The following is an 8,443-nucleotide window of genomic DNA, read 5'->3' on the forward strand; positions in this document are numbered from 1 at the left end:
TCTATGTGCATACCAAATTTTATGGTAGATCTTAACATGTAAGCACTTTTTGTTGGTTTATTTTTAAGACAGTCTTGCTCTGCTGCCCAGGCTGGAGTGCAGTGGCATGATCTGGGCTCACCGCAACCTCCACCTTCCGGGTTCAAGTGATTCTTCTGCCTCAGCCTCCAGAATAGTTGGGATTACAGGCATGCACCACCACATCTGGCTAATTTTTGTATTTTTAGTAAAGATGGGGTATTGCCATGTTGGCCAGGCTAGTCTTGAACTCCTAACCTTAAGTGATCCACCTGCCTCAGCCTCCCAAATTTCTGGGATTACAGGCATGAGCCATCCTGCATGGCCTCATGTGAGCACTTTGATTGCCACTAGAAGATATGATGGGCTGTGATTTTGTTTCATGGTAAAGTGAACCACACAGCAAAGTACATTTAAACACGTTTTAGCAAGATAGATATTACATACCATGAGATTTCATCCTACTCCAGTCAGAATGGCTATTATTGAAAAAACAACAGATGTTGGTGAGGATGCAGAGAAAAGGGAATACTTATACATTGTTCTTGGGAATGTAGATTAGTACAATCTGATGAAAAAGGGTGTGGAGAATTCTCAAAGAACCAAAAATAGAACTATCATTCCATCCAGCAACCCACTACTGGATATCTACCCAAAGGAAAAGAAATTATTATATCAAAAAGATACATGCACTGGCCTGCCATGGTGGCTTATGCCTATAATCCCAGCACTTTGAGAGACTGAGGCAGGTGGATCACAACAGGTCAGGAGCTTGAGACCAGCCTGGCTAACATGGTGAAACCCTGTATCTAGTAAAAATACAAAAATTAGCCAGTGGTGGTGGCACATTCCTGTAGCCCCAACTACTCTGGAGACTGAGGCAAGAGAATCATTTGAACCCGGGAGGCAGAGGTTGCAGTGAGTCAAGATGGTGCCTCTGCACTGCAGGCTAGGAGACAGAGTGAGACTCCATCTAAAAATGAAAAGAAAAGACACCTGTACTGGAAGCCCTATTTACAATAGCAAAGATATGGAATCAACCTAAGTGTCCATCAATGGATGATGGGATAAAGAAAATGTGGTATATGTACACAGTGGAACACTATTCAACCACAAAAAGGAATGCAACCATATCTTTTGCAGCAACATGGAAGGAAGTGGTGGTTATTTTCTTAAGTAAAACAACTCAGAAATAAAAAGACAAACAGTGCATGTTCTTATTTATAAGTAGGAGCTAAATAATGTTACCACATAGGAGTAAAGTCCGGAATCATAGACATTGCTGACTGGGAAGGGTAGGAGGGTGCTGAGGGATAACAAGTTACTTAATGGGCACAAATGCATTATGCCAGTGATGGATACAGAAGCCAAGACTTCACCACTGCACAATCTGTCTAGGTTACATAATCACATGTGTACCCCATAAATTAACATACATTTTTTAAAAAACCAATTACACTGCTTCTAAAAGTCATCATTTAAAAAGTCAAGCAATAAAAAAATTCATTTATTGATTTCATCATTTGTCTAGTTAATAAATCCAAAAATATTGAGTGTATTGATATAGCTCGAACTCCACAAGGGCCTAAATTGTGTTAATCCCACTTGCTGGATTCCACATCTCAGCAGGGAACAGTGTGTGCTGTCTTGCCTGTCTGCTTTTAACAGGTCTGTACCAACCTGTCTGAAGTGCAAATAGAGAACCGGTCTGGGGATGTGTGTGGGCTGAGCAGAGAAAACCACTTAGAGAAATCACTGATGTCTGCCAAGGGCTGGGAGAAAGGAGGACACAGGGACATTCAATTAGCACACCTGCCCTCATCAGTCTGAATGCTATGTCAGTGCAAACTCTTACTGCATTGTGTCTTAGTTCATTTCATGCTGCTGATAAAGACATACCCAAGACTGGGAAGAAAAAGAGGTTTCATTGTGCTTACAGTTCCACATGGCTGGGGAGGCCTCAGTATGATGGCAGGAGGCAAAAAGCACTTCTTACATGGTGGCAGCAACAAAAAATGAGGAAGATGCAAAAGAGAAACCCTCATAAAACCATCAGATTTCATGAGACCCACCCACTACCATGAGAACAGTATGGGGGAAACTGCCCCCATGATTCAAATTATCTCCCACTGGGTCCCTCCCACAACACATGGGAATTACAAAGAGTACAATTCAAGATGAGATTTCGGTGGGGACACAGCCAAACCATATCACATTGGTAACATGCTTGCCTGTGTAGTTTTAGGAATGTGCTTCTCCAGCTTACTAAAACCTAATTTTAACACAGAATATCTTACTTTAATTTTTAAAGATTTTTCTAACAGCTTTTTCCAGGAAAAAACCTTTCTGTCAATTTATTTCCTGAAATAAAGATAATAGATTCTTTTGTAAATATCTCCTAATTAAGCAATATGGAAACCTTAAAGGAAAGTGAACATCTTTTTCTGTTGTTGTTGTTTTGTTTTGTTTTGTTTGTTTTTTTAGACAGGGTCTCAATCTGTCACTCAGGCTGCAGTGCAGTGGTACTATTATGGCTCACTGTAGCCTTGACCTCCTGGCCTAGGTAATCCTTCTGCCTCAGCCTCCTGAGTAGCTGGGACTACAGGTATGCACCACCATGCCCAGCTAACATTTATATTTTTTGTGGAGACAAGATTTCATTATGTTGCCCAGGCTGGTCTCAAACTCCTGGGCTCGAGCGATCCTCCTGCCTCAGCCTCATAAAATGCTGGAATTACGGGCATGAGCCACCATGCCTGGCCCTCATTTTCAACATCTTATAACAACTATAAGAGATTTCTTGATTTCCAGGCACATCGTGTTGTATCATTGGTTTCTTTAAAACTTATTAAAGCAATTTTATCTTGTGTATATTTGTTAATAATTGTATTACAAATGATTTAATGTAGTAATTATAATATTTATGGTTAATAATGCAAATAGTATATAGTATATAAATATATGGGTCTGTAAGTATATTTCATAAATTATTGGGTATATAAGATATACATTATATGGGTATATAAGCTATATTATAAAATTATATCATATTAATAAAATACACACTATATTCTATTATATATAATATATGGCACATAAGTTGCATGTGGTGGCTTATGCCTGTAATCCCAGCACTTTGGGAGGTGAAGGCAGGCAGATCACAAGGTCAGGAGATTGAAACCATCCTGGCCAACATAGTGAAACCCTATCTCTACTAAAAATACAAAAATTAGCTGGGTGTGGGGCACCCTTGTAATCCCAGCTACTCGGGTGGCTGAGGCAGGAGAATCACTTAACTCAGAAGGCAGAGGTTGCAGTGAAGCCGAGATCTCGCAATTGCACTCCAGCCTGGGCAATGCAGTGAGACACCATCTGAAAAAAAAAAAAAAGTTACATATGAATATGTAACAGACATCATAATATAAATATCTTTCTATATTATGTAATATTTGTTATAATGATATATTCATTCCATTATGTATTTATAATACATTTATATATTATATATTATATTTATATATTTGTATATTATATATGATACATTCATTTAAAAATATCTAATGTTTACCTAATCAAGTTATCTAATTAACTTATAACATCTAATTAAAATTTGTTTATATAAATTATATATTTATATTTTATAATATATCAATACATTTAAATGTGTCATCAATATAATGTATGTTATAAAATATTTATGTATTACAATACAATAAATTGATATTCATTAAAACATGTATAAAGTTATGCAGTTAAATATGTATGAATATCTTATGCAGATTTCAATATGAATTAGATAAGTATACAAACATTTTCCCTTTGCCTTTAGGGAGTTCGTTATTCTTTATAAGTTTTCTTTCTTTTTCAACTGGAAAAAAACATAAATAAACGAGTTAAAATCTAAATGTTTGATCTGTTTATTCAAACATTTCTTACACTTAGTTTATCTGTCTATGGCTCATACAACTTACATGGATTGCTTGAAAGAGTTATTGGTAGGGTTATGGTAGGGTTATTGGGGTAGGGGTTTAAGCAGAATTAAATGTAGGAAACTGAGTTCCCCCTAGAAGCACAAGCAGAGACTAGGATTTGAGGATAAGGTGTTTATGGGGAGGTGATACCAGGAAGGACCCATCGGAGAACCAGAAAATGAGACAGTGGAGGCCCCATTCCAGAAACCTTCATTGAGCTAATCCGAGCGTTTGACCTGGGGCTGCACATTTTTGGCGAACACCCGAGTTGTTTCTGAAGCGAGTAGAATATGGATCGTGCATCTCCCAGAGGATACTCTGATTTGAAGGAATCTCCTGTTTACACTGGCTCATTGGCTTTTTTGAGTGATAACCCTGACGGGGCCCGTGACAGGTCAATTTCACCTTGAGAAAGAGTAGTTCAGGGACACTGGCTCTTCTGTTAACCTTCCTAGTTACTCACAAGGGGGCCCAATGGCTCACAGGTGAGAAGACCAAGGTACAGCAGGGGGGGATCGGCAGTCAATTCCTACCACTAGAAATGACTCACGTTGTGGCCCAGTAATTCCTGATGTACAGTGCATTATTACTGGATAAATGGCTGCCTCCTGGGAAGATAGAGAGTTCACAGGCCCTCACCCATTTGCCAACTTATTAATTTTCTGTGGCTGTTGTCACAAATTGCTATAAACTTAGTTGCTTAAATGATGCAAATTTATTTTCTTACACTTCTACAGTTCAGTAATTCTGGAGGTGAGAAGTTCAACAAGAGCTTCATTGGGCTAAAATCAAGATGTCGGTAGGCTCAGCGTCACGCAACGTAACAATGTAATAAACCTGCACATGTACCCCTTAATCACAAGTACAAGTTCACATTATTTTAAAAAGTAAACACCTTTGCCAAGAAAGAAAAATCCTTGTGAATTTCCTTCTGGAATCTATTTTGAACAGAAGCATGGTGTATGCATTTTTTAAACCTGATCTTTGGTCTGATACAAATGTAGATTTTTTTTTCCTGGTTTTTTATATTAAGTTACTCATTAAAGTGATAATTACAAAAGTGAAAAAAAAGGTTATCAGTAGGGCTGCATTTTAATAGAGAAGATGTTAGGAAGAATTCATTTCCTTGCTTTTCAGGGATGGTGACAGAATTGTTTCCTGTGGTTGTAGAATTGAGGTCTCCCTTTCCGGCTGACTATAAACAGGAAACTTCATTTCCAGCTTCCAGAGACAACCATACTTATCTCTGATTCTTCTGCTGTTTTTTATTTTTTTGAGACAGGGTCTTACTCTGTAGCCCAGGCTGGAGTGCAGTGGTGTCCTTACAGCTTCAACTTCCTGGGATCAAGCGATCCTCCTGCCTCAGCCTCCCAAAGTGCTGGGATTACAGGCATAAGCCACTGCTCCCAGCTTTTTAAATTTTTTGAGATAGAGTCCTGCTCTATCATCCAGGCTGGAGTGCAGCACCACGGTCATAGCTCACTACAGCCTTCAACTCCTGGGATCAAGCATTTCTCTAGCCTCAGCATCCGGAATAGCTGATATTACAGGTGTGCGCCTCCATATCTGGCTTCTTTTTTTCCTTTTTTTTCTTTTTAGTAGAGACAATGTCTTGCTATGATGCCCAGGCTGGCCTTGAATTTTCTCTACTTTTAAGGACTCTAAGGACAGTTTAAACTACTACAGGTGTACTTAGTTCCCTCTGGAGGCTCTAGGGGAGGACCCTTCCTGCCTCTCCCAGGTCCTGGGGGCTCCAGGTATCTCTAGGCTTGTGGCCCCATCATTCCAGTCTCTGCCTCTGTCTCCGAGTGGCCTTCTCCTCTGTGTCTGTGTCTCCTTTTCTGTCTCTTACAAGTACACCTGTCATGGCATTTAGGGTCCTGAATCCAGCCTGACTTCTCGCAATTAGATTGGGCCCAGCCTGAATAATCAAAAACAATCTCCTAGTTTTAAGGTCGAGTGAGTTAGCCACCTTAATTCTATCTGCAACCTGTATTCCCTTTCTCCATTGCAGGGTACCATATTCATAGGAGATTGGGATGTGGCCCTCTTTCAGAGGCCATTATCTTGCCTCCTCTGCCTTTCTCTCTTCGACTCTGGCTCGTGTCTGCCATGGAAACTTGTCTCCCCCTGATAGCCCAGAACTGCCTCAAATGCTGACCAATTTTGACACGCAGAATTCTCAATAGGCTCAGCTCCTCAGCTGATAGGCACTGAATCCAAGCACATCTGACAGCCACACCAAGGCCATGGTGCTCCAAAGGAGAGTTCAAAACTCCTTCAGTGTACACCACAACACTCTCCACACAGTGTCTGAGCATGGCTCATGGGCCTGGAGTCAGTGCTGACCCAAACTCTTGGTCAGTGTGCTAACCAACCTGATATTCCTCATTGATTTGGGTGTTGCTGCTAAACTGAACAGTATTAGTTTGGTACAGCTGCTGTAAAAAAATTACCTCCTCTTGCTCTGTCACCTGCTTCTGCGGCACGGGGCGCAAGTGGTTTACTGCACCGTGAAGACAGATTTCAGATGCAGGGAACTCGCACCTCCAATCCCAGATGCTATATCCAGCAAAGGATCCATGGTTCTGGCCCACAGTGGTGGCCTGGACACCTCCTGCATGCTTGTGTGGCTGAAGGAACAAGGACATGATGTCACTGCCTACCTGGCCAACATTGGCCAGAAGGAAGACTTTGAGAAAGACAGGAAGAAGGCATGCAAGCTTGGGGCCAAAAAGGTGTTCATTGAGGATGTCAGCAGGGAGTTTGTGGAGGAGTTCATCTGGCCGGCCATCCAGTCCAGCACCCTGTATGAGGACTACTACCTCCTGGGCACCTCTCTGGCTAGGCTCTGCATCGCCCACAAACAAGTGGAAATCACCCAGCAGGAGGGGGCCAAGTACGTATCCTATGGCATCATGGGAAAGGAGAACGATCATGTCCAGTTTGAGCTCACCTGCTCACTGGCCCTCAGATTAAGGTCATTGCTCCCTGGAGGATGCCCGAGTTCTACTACTGGCTCAACGGCTGCAATGATCTGATGGAATACACAAAGCAACATCGGATTCCCATCCCAGTCACTCTCAAGAACCCGTGGAGCATGGACGAGAACCTCATGTGTATCAGCTATGAGGCTGGAATCCTGGAGAAACACAAGTACCATAAGCACCTCCCGGTCTCTACACAAAGACTAAGGACCTGACCAAAGCCCCCAACACCCCTGACATTCTCTAGATTGAGTTCAAAAAAGAGGTCCCCATGAAGGTGACCAACGTCAAGGATGGCGCCACCCACCAGACCTCCTAGGAGCTCTGCGTGTACCTGAACGAAGCTGCAAGCAAGCATGGCCTGGGCCATATTGACATCATGGAGAACCATTTCATTGCAATGAAGTCCTGAGGCATCTATGAGACCCCAGCAGGCACCATCCTTTACCATGCTCATTTACACATCCAGGCCTTCACCATGAATCAGGAAGAGTGCAAAATCAAACAAGGCCTGGGCTTGAAATTTGCTGCGCTGGTGTACACCAGTTTCTGGCACAGCCCTGAATGTGAATTTGTCCACCACTGCATCACCAAGTCCCAGGAGTGAGTGGAAGGGAAAGTGCAGGTGTCTGTCTTCAAGAGCCAGGTGGACATCCTCAGACAGGAGTCCCCACTGTCTCTCTAAAATGAGGAGCTGGTGAGCATGAATGTGCAGGGCGATTAGGAGCCAATTAATGCCACCAGGTTCATCTACATCAATTCCATCAGGCTGAAGGAATATCATTGTCTCTAAAGCAAGCTCCCTGCCAAATGGGCCCCTACATGAGGGGGAGCTGGGGCCTCCTCACTTTGCACACTTTGCAGATACCCCAAGAACAGACACTAATTATTGTGATAATTCGTAATTGTGACTTGTTCTCCCCGGCTGGCAGTATAGTGGGGCTGCCAGGCCCCAACTTTTTCCCTGGTACCGCTGAAGCCTGCAAAAGTGATCATCAAAGGGAAGGGTGGGGGGCAGCTGCAGTGGGGAGCTATAAAATGACAATTTTTTTTTTTGAGACACTTACTCTGTCACCCAGGCTGGGGTGCAGTGGCTTGATCTCCGCTCACTCAATCTCCACCTCCTGGGTACAAATGATTCTCATCCCTCAGCCTCTCAAGTAGCAGAGATTACAGGTATGTGCCACCATGCCTCTCTAATTTTTGTGTTTTTAGTAGAGAGGAGGTTTCACCATGTTGGCCAGGATGGTCACGAACTCCTGACCTCACGTTATTTGCCTGCCTCCACCTCCCAGAGTGCTGGGATTACAGGCGTGAGTCACCGTGCCTGTCCAAAAATGACAATTAAAAAAAGATTAGAAAAAATTACCTCCTACTGGGTGGCTGAAAGCAACATAAATGTATTACCTCCCAGTTCTGTTTTTTTCAGAATTTGTTATTGATAATTTTTGTGGCTACAGAGGAGGT

At 42.4% G+C, this 8,443-nt stretch overlaps 1 pseudogene; it reads left to right on the forward strand.

Annotated features, from left to right (window-relative positions):
* Positions 1 to 493: 493 nt before the first annotated feature.
* LOC112209183 (argininosuccinate synthase-like) lies at positions 494 to 7,802 on the forward strand (annotated as a pseudogene).
* Positions 7,803 to 8,443: the final 641 nt, after the last annotated feature.

This window comes from Pan troglodytes, chromosome Y, assembly GCF_028858775.2.
Source record: "Pan troglodytes isolate AG18354 chromosome Y, NHGRI_mPanTro3-v2.0_pri, whole genome shotgun sequence".
Classification (NCBI taxonomy): Eukaryota; Metazoa; Chordata; class Mammalia; order Primates; family Hominidae; genus Pan; species Pan troglodytes.